The sequence below is a fragment of the Orbicella faveolata genome, unplaced genomic scaffold (genome assembly GCF_042242905.1).
Source record: "Orbicella faveolata isolate gen_17 unplaced genomic scaffold, um_ofav_v1 contig_4, whole genome shotgun sequence".
Lineage (NCBI taxonomy): Eukaryota > Metazoa > Cnidaria > Anthozoa > Scleractinia > Merulinidae > Orbicella > Orbicella faveolata.
In genome coordinates, this window is record NW_028301569.1 from 10655923 (window position 1) to 10671063 (window position 15141).

Consider the following 15141-nt stretch of genomic DNA (forward strand, 5'->3'; position numbering starts at 1 on the left):
TGACCAACTTTGGATCGATTTCCAAGAACTTGGGGCATATTTTGCAGTCCGGGAGACTCTAAAGTAATTCGTGATGGATTTGGTTTTTGGTGAAATGGACAGAGGAAAAATAATTGAACGCTCGGTTTCGAGCTTCTAGGCCGAAATATAGCCCTACTTCCTTTAAGACTGAAGAAGTAGCCCAGACGTGCTTACGGGCAGCGTGATTTTGACCAACTTCGGGTCTATTTTCAGGAAGTTGGGGGATATTTTCCAATCCCAGGTACTCTAAACTAACTCGTGATTGCCTTGGTTTTCGGTGAAATGCACAAAGGAAAAATAATTGAACGCTCGGCTTCGAGCTTCTAGGCCGAAATATAGCCCCACTTCATTTAGGACTGAAAAAGTAGCCCAGAGCGCCTTACGCGCAGCATGATTTTGACCAACTTTGGGTCGATTTCCAGCAACTTGGGGGATATTTTCCAGTCCCGGGGTCTCTAAACTAACTCGTGATTGCCTTGGTTTTCGGTGAAATGGACAGAGGAGAAATAATTGAACGCTTGGTTTCGAGCTTGTAAGCTGAAAGATAGCCCCACTTTATTTACGACTGAAAAAGGAGCCCAGACCTCCCTACGCGCAGCGTGATTTTGACCAACTTTGAATCGATTTCCAGGAACTTGGGGGATATTTTGCAGTCCGTGGGACTCTAAAGTAACTCGTGATGGATTTGGTTTTCGGTCAAATGGACAGCGGAAAAATAATTGAACGCTCGGTTTGGAGCTTCTAGGCCGAAATATAGCCCCACTTTCGTTAAGACTGAAGAAGTAGCCCAGACCGCCTTACGCGCAGCGTGATTTTGACAAACTTTGGGTCGATTTCCAGAAACTTGGGGATATTTTCCAGTCCCGGGGACTCTAAAGTAACTCGTGATAGCCTTGGTCGTCGGTGAAATGGACAGAGGAAAAGTAATTGAAAGCTCGGTTTCGAGCTTCTAGGCCGAAATATAGCCCTACTTAGCCTTATTTAAGACTGAAAAGGTAACCCAGACCGCCTTACGCGCACCGTGATTTTGACCAACTTTGGGTCGATTTCCAGGAACTCGGGAGATATTTTCCAGTTCCGGGGACTCTAAACTAATTCGTGGTGGCCTTGGTTTTCAGTGAAATGGACCGAGGAAAACTAATTGAACGCTCACTTTTGAGCTTCTAGGCCGAAATATAGCCCCAGTTCATTTGACAATAAAAAAGTAGCCCAGAGCGCCTTACGCGCAGCGTGATTTTGACTAACTTTGGGTCGATTTCCGAGAACTTGGGGGATATTTTCCAGTCCCAGGGACTCTAAACTAACTGATGAGAGCCTCGGTTTTTAGTAAAATGGACCGAGGAAAAATAATTGAACGCTCGCTTTTGAGCTTCCATGCCGACAACTTTGGGTCGATTTCCAGGAACTTGGGGGATATTTTCCAGTCCTGGGGACTCTAAACTAACTCGTGATAGCCTTGGTTTTCGGTGAAATGGACTGAGGAAAATAATTGAACGCTCTCTTTCGAGCTTCTAGGCCGAAATATAGCCCCACTTCCTTTAAGACTGAAGAAGTAGCCCAGACCGCCGTACGCGCAGCGTGATTTTGACCAACTTTGGGTCGATTTCCAAGACCTTGGGGGATATTTTGTAGTCCGGGAGACTCTAAACTAACTGGTGATATCCTTGGTTTTCGGTAAAATGGACAGAGGAAAAATAATTGAACCCTCGGTTTGGAGGTTCTAGGCCGAAATATAGACCCACTTCATTTAAGTCTGAAAATGTAGCCTAGACCGCCTTACGCGACGCGTGATTTTGACCAACTTTGGGTCGATTTCCAGCAACTTGGGGGATATTTTCCAGTCCCGGGGACTCTAAAATAACTCGTGATAGCCTTGGTTTTCGGTGAAATGGACCGAGGAAAAATAATTGAACGCTCTCTTTCGAGTTTCTAGGCCGAAATATAGTCCAACTTTAGTTAAGACTGAAAAAGTAGCCCAGACAGCTTTACACGCAGCGTGATTTTGACCAACTTTGAGTCGATTTTCAGGAAGTTGGGGGATATTTTCCAGTCCCGGGGACTCCAAACTAACTCGTGATAGGCTTGGTTTTCGGTAAAATGGAGAGAGTAAAAATAATTGAACGTTCGGCTTCGAGCTTCTAGGCCAAAATATAGCCCCACTTCATTTAAGACTTAAAAAGTATCCCAGACCGCCTTACGCGCAGCGTGAAATTTATCAACTTTGAGTCGATTTCCGGGAACTTGGGGGATATTTTCCCGTTCCGGGGACTCTAAAGTAACACGTGATAGTCTTGGTTTTCGGTGAAATGGACTGAGGAAAAATAATTGAACGCTCTCTTTCGAGTTTCTAGGCCGAAATATAGTCCCACTTTAGTTAAGACTGAAAAAGTAGGCCACACAGCCTTACACGCAGCGTGATTTTGACCAACTTTGGGGCGATTTTCAGGAACTTGGGGGATATTTTCCAGTCCCGGTGACTCTATACTAACTCTTGATAGCCTTGGCTTTCGGTGAAATGGACAGAGGAAAAATAATTGAACGCTCGGCTTCGAGCTTCTAGGCCGAAATATAGCCCCACTTCATTTAAGACTGAAAAAGTAGCCCAGACCGCCTTACGCGCAGCGTGATATTAACCAAGTTTGAGTCGATTTCCGGGAACTTGGGGGATATTTTCCAGTTCCGGGGACTCTAAAGTAACTCGTGATAGTCTTGGTTTTCGGTAAAATGGACAGAGGAAAAATAATTGAACGCTCGGCTTGGAGCTTCTAGGCCGAGATATAGCCCAACGTCATTTAAGACTGAAAAAGTACGCGAGACCGCATTTAGGTAACACCATCTATATGGGAATACCAATAAATTGTTGTTGTTGTTGTTGTTGTTGGGTCGATTTCCAGCAACTTGGGGGATATTTTCCAGTCCCGGGAACACTAAACTAACTCGTGATGGCCTTGGTTTTTGGTAAAATGGACAGAGGAAAAATAATTGAACGCTCTCTTTCGAGCTTCTGGCCCCAAAATAACCCCTCTTCATTTAAGACTGAAAAAGTAGCCCAGAGCGCCTTACGCGCAGCGTGATTTTGACCAACTTTGTTGCGATTTCCGAGAACTTGGGGGATATTTTCCAGTCCCGGGGACTCTAAACTCACTCGTGAGAGTCCTGGTTTTCAGTGAAATGGACCGAGGAAAAATAATTGAACGCTCGCTTTTGAGCTTCTAGGCCGAAATATAGCCCCACTTCATTTAAGTCTGAAAAAGTAGCCTAGACCGCCTTACGCGCAGCGTGATTTTGACCAACTTTGGGTCGATTTCCGAGAACTTGCGGGATATTTTCTAGTTCAGGGGACTCTAAACTAACTCGTGATAGCCTTGGTTTTTAGTGAAATGGACCGAGGAAAAATAATTGAACGTTCGCTTTTGAGCTTCTAGGCCGAAATATAGCCCCACTTCCTTTAAGACTAAAGAAGTAGCCGAGACCGCCTTACGCGCAGTGTGATTTTGACCAGCTTTGGGTCGATTTCCAGGAACTTGGGGCATATTTTTTAGTCTGGGAGACTCTAAAGTAACTGGTGATAGCCTTGCTTTTTGGGTAAAATGGACAGAGGAAAAATAATTGAACGCTCGGTTTGGAGGTTCTAGGCCGAAATATAGCCGCACTTCATTTGACAATGAAAAAGTAGCCTAGACCGCCTTACGCGACGCGTGATTTTGACCAACTTTGGATCGATTTCCAGGAACATGGGGTATATTTTCCAGTCCCGAAGACTCTAAACTAACTCGTGATTGCCTTGGATTTCGGTAAAATGGAAAGAGGAAAAATAATTGAACGCTCGCTTTTGAGCTTCTAGGCCGAAATATAGCCCCATTTCATTTAAGACTGAAAAAATAGCCCAGACCGCCTTACGCGCAGCGTGATTTTGACAACTTTGCATCGATTTCCGAGAACTTGGAGGATATTTTCCAGTCCCGAGGACTCTAAACTAACTCTTGATGGCCATGGTTTTTGGTGAAATGGACAGAGGAGAAATAATTCAACGCTTGGTTTTCAGCTTCTAGGCAAAAATATAGCCCCACTTCATTTGAGACTGAAAAAGTAGCCCAGACCGCCTTACGCGAAGCGTGATTTTGACCAACTTTGGGTCGATTTCCAGCAACTTGGCGGATATTTTAAAGTCCCGGGGACTCTAAACTAACTCGTGATAGCCTTAGTTTTCGGTGAAATGGACAGAGGGAAAATAATTAAGCTCTCGGTTTCGAGCTTCTAGGCCGAAATATAGCCCCACTTCATTTAAGTCTGAAAAAGTAGGTTAGACCACCTTACGCGCAGCATGATTTTGACCAACTTTGGGTCGATTTCCAGGAACATGGGGGATATTTTCCAGTCTCAAAGACTCTAAAGTAACTCGTGATGGCCTTGGTTTTCGGTGAAATTGACAGAGGATACTAAATTGAACGCTCGCTTTTGAGCTTCCAGGCCGAGATATAGGCCCATTTCATTTTACAATGAAAAAGTACTGCAGACCGCCTTACTGCAGACCGCCTTACCCGCAACTTGGGGTCGATTTCCAGCAACTTGGGGGATATTTTCCAGTCTCGCGGACTCTAAAATAACTCGTGATACCCTTCGTTTTCGGTGAAATGGACCGAACAAAAATAATTGAACGCTCTCTTTCCAGCTTCTAGGCCGAAATATAGCCCCACTTCCTTTAAGACTAAAGAAGTAGCCCAGACCGCCTTACGCGCAGCGTGATTTTGACAAACTTTGGGTCGATTTCCAGAACGTTGGAGGATATTTTCCAGTCCGGGAGACTCTAAAGTACCTCGTGATAGCCTTGGTTTTCGGTAAAATGGACAGAGGAAAAATAATTGAACGCTCGGTTTGGAGCTTCTAGGCCGAAATATAGCCCCACTTCATTTAAGTCTGAAAATGTAGCCTAGACCGCCTTACGCGACGCGTGATTTTGACCAACTTTGGGTCGATTTCCAGGAACATGGGGGATATTTTCCAGTCCCGAAGACTCTAAACTAACTCGTGATTGCCTTGGTTTTCGGTGAAAAGGACAAAGGAAAAATAATTGAACGCTCGGTTTGGAGCTTCTAGGTCGAAATATAGTCCCACTTTAGTTAAGACTGTAAAAGTAGCCTAGACCGCCTTACACGCAGCGTGATTTTGACCAACTTTGGGTCGATTTCCAGCAATTTGGGGGATATTTTAGAGTCCCGGGAACACTAAACTAACTCGGGATGGCATTGCTTTTTGGTAAGATGGACCGAGCAAAAATAATTGAACGCTCTCTTTCGAGCTTCTTGGTCGCAAAATAACCCCACTTCATTTAAGACTGAAAAAGTACCCCAGACCGCCTTACGCGCAGCGTGATTTTGACCAACTTTGGGTCGATTTCCGAAAACTTGGGGGATATTTTCCAGTCTCGGGGACTCTAAACTAACTCGTTTTAGCCTTGGTTTTTAGTGAAATGGACCGAGGAAAAATAATTGAACGCTCGCTTTTGAGCTTCTAGGCCGAAATATATTCCCACTTCCTTTAAGACTGAAGAAGTAGCCCAGACCGCCCTACGCGCAGCGTGATTTTGACAAACTTTGGGTCGATTTCCAGCAACTTGGGGGATATTGTCCAGTGCCGGAGACTCTAAACTAACTCGTGATAGTCTTGGTTTTCGGTAAAATGGACAGAGGAAAAATAATTGAACGCTCGGCTTGGAGCTTCTAGGCCGAAATATAACCCCACTTCATTTAAGTCTGAAAAAGTAGCCTAGATCGCCTTACGCGACGCGTGATTTTTACCAACTTTGGGTCGATTTCCAGGAATATGGGGGATATTTTCCAGTCCCGAAGACTCTAAACTAACTCATGATAGCCTTGGTTTTCGGTTAAATGGACAGAAGAAAAATAATTGAACGCTCGGTTTCGAGCTGCTAGGCCGAAATATAGTCCCACTTTAGTTAAGACTGAAAAAGTAGCCCAGACCGCCTTACGCGCAGCGTGATTTTGACCAACTTTGGGTCGATTTCCGAGAACTTGGGGGATATTTTCCAGTCCCGGGGACTCTAAACTGACTCGTGATAGCCTTGCTTTTCAGTGAAATGGACCGAGGAAAAATAATTCAGCGCTCGCTGTTTTACTTCTAGGCCGAAATATAGCCCCACTTCATTTGACAATGAAAAAGTAGCCTAGCCCGCCTTACGTGATGGGTGATTTTGACCAACCTTGGGTCGATTTCCAGGAACATGGCGGATATATTCCAGTCCCGAAGACTCTAAACTAACTGGTGACTGCCTTGGTATTCGGTAAAATGGAAAGAGGAAGAATAATTGAACGCTCGCTTTTGAGCTTCTAGGCCGAAATATAGCCCCATTTGATTTAAGACTGAAAAAATAGCCCAGACCGCCTTACGGGCAGCGTGATTTTGACTAACTTTGGGTCGATTTCCGAGAACTTGGGGGATATTTTGCAGTCCCGGGGACTCTGAAGTAACTCGTGATTGCCTTGGTTTTCGGTGAAATGGACAGAGGAAAAATAATTAAACGCTCGGCTTCGAGCTTCTTGGCCGAAATTTAGCCCCACTTCATTTAAGACTAAAAAAGTAGTCCAGACCGCCTTACGCGCAGCGTGATTTTGACCAACTTTGGGTCGATTTTTAGGAAGTTGGAGGATATTTTCCAGTTCCGGGGACTCTAAAGTAACTCGTGATGGCCCTGGTTTTTGGTGAAATGGACAGAGGAGAATTAATTGAACGCTTGGTTTCCAGCTTTTAGGCCAAAATGTAGCCCCACTTCATTTGAGACTGAAAAAGTAGCCCAGACCGCCTTAAGCGAAGCGTGATTTTGACCAACTTTGGGTCGATTTCCAGCAACTTCGGGGATATTTTCCAGTCCCGGGGACTCTAAACTAACTCGTGATAGCCTTGGTTTTCGGTGAAATGAACAGAGGAAAAATAATTGAACGATCGCTTTCGAGCGTTTAGGGCGAAATATAGCCGCTTTTGATTTAAGACTGAAAAAGTAGCCCAGACCGCCTTACGCGCAGCGTGATTTTGACAAACTTTGGGTCGATTTCCGAGAACTTGGGGCACATTTTCGAGTCCCGGTGACTATAAACTAACTGTTGATGGCCTTGGTTTTTAGTGAAATTGACCAAAGAAAAATAATTGAACGCTCGTTTTTGAGCTTCTAGGCCGAAATATAGCCCCACTTCCTTTAAGACTGAAGAAAGAGCCGAGACCGCCTTACGCGACACGTGATTTTGACCAACTTTGGGTCGATTTCCAGCAACTTGGGGGATATTTCCCAGTCCGGGGGATTCTGAACTAACTGGTGATGGCCTTGGTTTTCGGTAAAATGGACAGAGCAAAAATAATTGAACGGTCGGTTTTGAGGTTCTAGGCCGAAATATAGCCCCACTTCATTTGACAATGAAAAAGTAGCCTACACCGCCTTACGCGACACGTGATTTTGACCAACTTTGGGTCGATTTCCAGGAACATGGCGGATATTTTCCAGTCCCGAAGACTCTAAACTAACTCGTGATTGCCTTGGTTTTCGGTAAAATGGAAGAAGGAAAAATAATTGAACGCTCGGTTTAGAGCTTCTACGCAGAAATATAGCCCCACTTCATTTAAGTCTGAAAAAGTAGCCTAGACCGCCTTAGGCGACGCGTGATTTTGACCAACTTTGGGTCGATTTTCAGCAACTTGGGGGATATTTTCCAGTCCCGGGGACTCTAAACTAACTCGTGATAGCCTTGGTTTTCGGTGAAATGGACAGGGGATAACTAATTGAACGCTCGGCTTCGAGGTTCTGGGCCGAAATATAGCCCCACTTCATTTAAGACTTAAAAAGTACCCCAGACCGCCTTACGCGCAGCGTGATATTAACCAACTTTGAGTCGATTTCCGAGAACTTGCGGCATATTTTCCAGTTCCGGGGACTCTAAAGTAACTCGTGATAGCCTTGGTTTTCGGTGAAATGGAAAGAGGAAAAATAATTGAACGCTTGGTTTCGACCTTTTTGGCCAAAATATAGCCCCACTTCATTTAGGACTGAAAAAGTAGCCGAGACCGCCTTACGCGCAGTGTGATTTTGACCAACTTTAGTTCGATTTCCGCGAACTTGGGGGATATTTTCCAGTCCCGGGGACTCTAAACTAACTCGTGATGGCCTTGGTTTTTAGTGAAATGGACCGAGGATAATTAATTGAACGATCGCTTTCGAGCTTCTAGGGCGAGATATAGCCCCACTTGATTTAAGACTGAAAAAGTAGCCTAGACCGCCTTACGCGCAGCGCGATTTTGACCAAGTTTGGGTCGATTTCCAGGAACTTGGGGGATATTTTCCAGTCCCGGGGACTCTAAAATAACTCGTGATGGCCTTGGTTTTTAGTGAAATGGACCGAGGATAATTAATTGAACGATCGCTTTCGAGCTTCTAGGGCGAAATATAGCCCCACTTGATTTAAGACTGAAAAAGTAGCCTAGACCGCCTTACGCGCAGCGCGATTTTGACCAAGTTTGGGTCGATTTCCAGGAACTTGGGGGATATTTTCCAGTCCCGGGGACTCTAAAGTAACTCGTGATAGCCTTGGTTTTCAGTGAAATGGAACGAGGAAAGATAATTAAACGCTCGGTTTTGAGCTTCTAGGCCGAAATATAGCCCCACTTCATTTGACAATAAAAAAGTAGCCCAGACCGCGTTACGCGCAGCATGATTTTGACCAACTTTGGGTCGATTTCGGAGAACTTGGGGGATATTTTCCAGTCTCGGGGACTCTAAACTAATTCGTGATAGCCTTGGTTTTCGGTGAAATGAACAGAGGAAAAATAATTGAACGATCGCTTTCGAGCTTTTAGGGCGAAATATAGCCGCATTTGATTTAAGACTGAAAAAGTAGCCCAGACCGCCTTACGCGCAGTGTGATTTTGACCACCTTTGGGTCGATTTCCAGCAACTTCGGGGATATTTTCCAGTCCCGGGGACTCTAAACTAACTCGTGATAGCCTTGGTTTTCGGTGGAATGGACAGAGGAAAAATAATTAAAAGCTCGGTTTCGAGCTTCTAGGCCGAAAAATAGCCCCACTTCGTTTAAGTCTGGAAAAGTAGCCTAGACCGCCTTACGCGACGCGTGATTTTGGCCAACCTTGGGTCGATTTCCAGGAACATAGGGGATATATTCCAGTCTCGAAGGCTCTAAAATAACTCGTGATGGCCTTGGTTTTCGGTGAAATTGACATAGGATAATTAATGGAACGCTCGCTTTTGAGCTTCCAGGCCGAAATATAGCCCCACTTCATTTGACAATGAAAAAGTAGCCTAGACCGGCTTACGGCCAGCATGATTTTTAGCAACTTTGGGTCGATTTCCATGAACTTGGGGGATATTTTCCAGTCCCGGGGACTCTAAAATAACTTGTAATAGCCTTGGTTTTCGGTGAAATTGACCGAGGAAAAATAATTGAACGCTCTCTTTCCAGCTTCTAGGCCGAAATATAGCCCCACTTCCTTTGAGACTAAAGAAGTAGCCCAGACCGCCTTACGCGCAGCGTGTGTTTGACCAACTTTGGGTGGATTTGCAGAACCTTGGGGGATATTTTCCAGTCCGGGGAACTCTAAACTAACTCGTGATAGCCTTGGTTTTCGGTAAAATGGACAGAGGAAAAATAATTGAAAGCTCGGTTTGGAGGTTCTAGGCCGAAATATAGCCCCACTTCATTTAAGTCTGAAAAAGTAGCCTAGACCGCCTTACGCGACGTGTGATTTTGACAAACTTTGGGTCGATTTCCGAGAACTTGAGGGATATTTTCCAGTCCCCGGTACTCTAAACTAATTCGTGATGGCCTTGGTTTTTAGTGAAATGGACCGAGGAAAAATAATTGAACGCTCGCTTTTGAGCTTCTAGGCCGAAATATAGCCCCACTTCATTGGACAATGAAAAAGTAGCCCAGACCGCCTTACGCGCAGCATGATTTTGACCAACTTTGGGTCGATTTCCAGCAACTTGGGGGATATTTTCCAGTCCCGGGGACTCTAAAATAACTCGTGATAGCGTTGGGTTTCTTTAAGACTGAAGAAGTAGCCCAGACCGCCTTACGCGCAGCGTGATTTTGACCAAATTCTAGGTCGATTTTCAGCAAGTTGGGAGATAATTTCCAATCCCGTGGACTCTAAACTAACTCGTGATTGCCTTGGTTTACGGTGAAATAAACAAAGGAAAAATAATTGAATGGTCGGCTTCGAGCTTGTAGGCCGAAATATAGCCCCACTTCATTTAAGACTGAAAAAGTAGCCCAGACCGCCCTACGCGCAGCGTGATTTTGACCAACTTTGGGTCGATTTCCAGGAACTTGGGGATATTTTCCAGTCCCGGGGACTCTAAAGTAACTCGTGATAGCCTTGGTCTTCGGTGAAATGGACAGAGGAAAAGTAATTGAAAGCTGGGTTTGGAGCTTCTAGGCCGAAATATAGGCCCACTTTAGTTAAGACTGAAAAAGTAGCCCAGACAGCCTTACGCGCAGCGTGATTTTGACCAACTTTGGGTCGATTTCCAGCAACTTGGGGGATATTTTCCAGTCCGGGGGTCTCTAAACTAACTCGTTTTAGCCTTGGTTTTCGGTAAAATGGACAGAGGAAAAATAATTGAACGCTCGCTTTTGAGCTTCTAGGCCGAAATATAGCCCCATTTCCTTTAAGACTGAAGAAGTAGCCCAGACAGCCTTACGCGCAGCGTGAGTTTGACCAAGTTTGGGTCGATTTCCAGCAACTTGGGGGATATTTTCCAGTTCGGGGCACTCTAAACTAAATCGTGATAGCCTTGGTTTTCCGTAAAATTGAGAGAGGAAAAATAATTGAACGCTCGGTTTCGAGGTTCTAGACCGAAATATAGCCCTAATTCATTTAAGTCTAAAAAAGTAGCTTAGACCGCCTTACGGGACGCGTGATTTTGACCAACTTTGGGTCGATTTCCAGGAACATGGGGGATATTTTCCAGTCCCGAAGACTCTAAACTAACTCGTGATAGGCTCGGTTTTCGGTGAAATGGACCGAGGAAAAATAATTGAACGCTCGGTTTGGAGCTGCTAGACCGAAATATAGTCCCACTTTAGTTAAGACTGAAAAAGTAGGCCAGACCGCCTTACGCGCAGCGCAATTTTGACCAACTTTGGGTCGATTTTCAGGAAGTTGGGGGATATTTTCCAGTCCCGGGGAGTCGAAAGTAACTCGTGATAGCCTTGGTTTTCGGCCAAATGGACGGAGGAAAAATAATTGAACGCTCGGTTTGGAGGTTCTAGGCCGAAATATAGCCCCACTTCATTTAAGTCTGGAAATGTAGCCTAGACCGCCTTACACGCAGCCTGATTTTGACCAACTTTGGATCGATTTCCAGGAACATGGGGGATATTTTCCAGTCCCGGGAACACTAAACTAACTCGTGATAGCCTTCGTTTTCGGTGAAATGAACAGAGGAAAAATAATTGAACGATCGCTTTCGAGCTTTTAGGCCGAAATATAGCCGCATTTGATTTAAGACTGAAAAAGTAACCCAGACCGCCTTACGCGCAGGGTGATTTTAACCAACTTTGAGTCGATTTCCGAGAATTTGCGGGATATTTTCCAGTCCTGGGGACTCTAAACTAACTCGTGATAGCCTTGGGTTTCAGTGAAATGGACCGAGGAAAGAGAATTAAACGCTCGGTTTTGAGCTTCTAGGCCGAAATATAGTGCCACTTTATTTAACAATGAAAAAGTAGCCCAGACCGCCTTACGCGCAGCGTGATTTTGACCAACTTTGGGTCGATTTCCAGAACCTTGGGGGATATTTTCCAGTCCGGGGGACTCTAAAGTAACTCGTGCTAGCCTTGGTTTTCGGTGAAATGGACAGAGGAAAATAATTGAACGCTCGGTTTCAAGCTTCTTGGCCGAAATTTAGCCCCACTTCATTTAAGACTAAAATAGTATTGCAGACCGGCTTACGCGCAGCGTGATTTTGACCAACTTTGGGTTGATTTTCAGGAAGTTGGGGGATATTTTCCAGTCCCGGGGACTCTAAAGTAACTCGTGATGGCCTTGGTTTTTGGTGAAATGGACAGAGGAGAAATAATTAAACGCTTGGATTTCAGCTTCTAGGCCAAAACATAGCCCCACTTCATTTGAGACCGCCTTATGTGCAGCGTCATTTTGACCAAGTTTGGGTCGATTTCCAAACACTTGGGGGATATTTTCCAGTCCCGGGGACTCTAAACTAACTCGTGATAACCTTGCTTTTCGGTGAAATGAACAGAGGAAAAATAATTGAACGATCGCTTTCGAGCTTCTAGGACGAAATATAACCCCACTTGATTTAAGACTGAAAAAGTAGCCCAGAGCGCCTTACGCGCAGCATGATTTTCACCAACTTTGGGTCGATTTCCAGTAACTTGGGGGATATTTCCCAGTCCCGGGAACACTAAACTAACTCGGGATGGCCTTGGTTTTTGGTAAAATGGACCGAGGAAAAATAATTGAACGTTCTCTTTCGAGCTTCTTGGCCCCAAAATAACCCCATTTCATTTAAGACTGAAAAAGTAGCCCAGACCGCCTTACGCGCAGCGTGATTTTGACAAACTTTGGGTCGATTTCCGAGAACTTGTGGGACATTTTCCAGTCCCGGGGACTCTAAACTAACTCGTGATAGCCCTGGTTTTCAGTGAAATGGACCGAGGAAAAATAATTGAACGCTCACTGTTTTGCTTCTAGGCCGAAATATAGCCCCACTTCATTTAAGACTTAAAAAGTAGCCCAGACCGCCTTACGCGCAGCGTGATATTAACCAAGTTTGAGTCGATTTTCGGGAACTTGGGGGATATTTTCCAGTCCCGGGGACTCTAAACTAACTCGAGATAGCCTTGGTTTTCGGTGAAATAGACAGAGGAAAAATAATTGAACGCTCGGTTTCGAGCTTCTAGGCCGAGATATAGGCCAACGTCATTTAAGACTGAAAAAGCAGGCGAGACCGCCTTACGCGCAGCGTGATTTTGACCAACTTTGGATCGATTTCCAGCAACTTGGGGGATATTTTCCAGTCCCGGGGACTTTCAACTAACTCGTGATCGCCTTGGTTTTCAGTGAAATGGACCGAGGAAAAATAATTGAACGCTCGCTGTTTTGCTTCTAGGCCGCAATATAGCCCCACTTCATTTGACAATGAAAAAGTAGCCCAGACCGCCCTACGCGCAGCGTGATTTTGACAACCTTTGGGTCCATTTCCGAGATCTTGTGGGACATTTTCCAGTCCCGGGGACTCTAAACTAACTCGTGATGGCTTTGGTTTTTAGTGAAATGGACCGAAGAAAAATAATTGAACGCTCGCTTTTGAGCTTCTAGACCGAAATATAGCGCCATTTCCTTTAAGACTGAAGAAGTAGCCCAGACCGCCTTACGCGACACGTTATTTTGACCAACTTTGGGTCGATTTCCTGCAACTTGGGGAATATTTTCCAGTCCGGGGGACTCTAAACTAACTCGTGATAGCCTTGGTTTTCGGTAAAATGCCCAGAGGAAAAATAATTGAACGCTCGGTTTGGAGGTTCTAGGCCGAAATATAGCCCTAATTCATTGAAGTCTGAAAATGTAGCCTAGACCGCCTTACGCGATGCGTGATTTTGACCAACTTTGGGTCGATTTCCAGGAACATGGGGGATATTTTCCAGTCCCGAAGACTCTAAACTAACTCGTGATAGGCTTGGTTTTCGTTGAAATGGACAGAGGAAAAATAATTGAACGCTCGGTTTGGAGCTGCTAGACCGAAATATAGTCCAATTCTAGTTAAGACTGAAAAGGTATACCAGACCGCCTTACACCCAGCGTGATTTTGACAACCTTTGGGTCGACTTGCAGCAACTTGGCGGATATTTTCCAGTCCCGGGGAGTCTAAAGTAACTCGTGATAGCCTTGGTTTTCGGCCAAATGGACAGAGGAAAAATAATTGAACGCTCGGCTTCGAGCTTCTAGGCCGAAATATAACCCCATTTCATTTAAGACTTAAAAAGTAGCCCAGACCGCCTTACGCGCAGCGTGATATTAACCAAGTTTGAGTCGATTTCCGGGAACTTGGGGGATATTTTCCAGGTTCGGGGACTCTGAAGTAACTCATGATGGCCTTGGTTTTCGGTAAAATGGACAGAGGAAAAATAATTGAACGCTCGGTTTGGAGCTGCTAGACCGAAATATAGTCCAATTCTAGTTAAGACTGAAAAAGTAGCCAAGACCGCCTTACACCCAGCGTGATTTTGACAACCTTTGGGTCGACTTGCAGCAACTTGGCGGATATTTTCCAGTCCCGGGGAGTCTAAAGTAACTCGTGATAGCCTTGGTTTTCGGCCAAATGGACAGAGGAAAAATAATTGAACGCTCGGCTTCGAGCTTCTATGCCGAAATATAGCCCCACTTCATTTAAGTCTGGAAATGTAGACTAGACCGCCTTACGGGCAGCCTGATTTTGACCAACTTTGGGTCGATTTCCAGGAACATGGGGGATATTTTCCAGTCCCGAAGACTCTAAACTAACTCGGGATGGCCTTGGTTTTGGGTGAAATGGACAGAGGAAAAATAATTGAACGCTCGCTTTCGAGCTTCTAGGCCCCAAAATAACCCCATTTCATTTAAGACTGAAAAAGTAGCCCAGACCGCCTTACGCGAAGCGTGATTTTGACCAACTTTGGGTCGATTTCCGGGAACTTGGGGGATATTTTAAAGTCCCGGGGACTCTAAACTAACTCCTGATGGCCTTGGTTTTCAGTGAAATGGACCGAGGAGAACTAATTGAACGCTCGCTTTTGACCTTCTAGGCCGAAATATAGCCCCACTTCATTTGACAATAAAAAAGTAGCCCAGACCGCCTTACGCGCAGCGTGATTTTGACGAACTTTGGGTCGATTTCCAGCAACTTGGGGGATATTTTCCAGTCCCGGGGACTCTAAAGTAACTCGTGATAGCCTTGGTTTTCGGTGAAATGGACCGAGGAAAAATAATTGAACGCTCTGTTTGGAGCTTCTAGGCCGAGATATAGCCCAACGTCATTTAAGACTGAAAAAGTAGGCGAGACCGCCTTACGCGCAGTGTGAATTTCACCAACTTTGG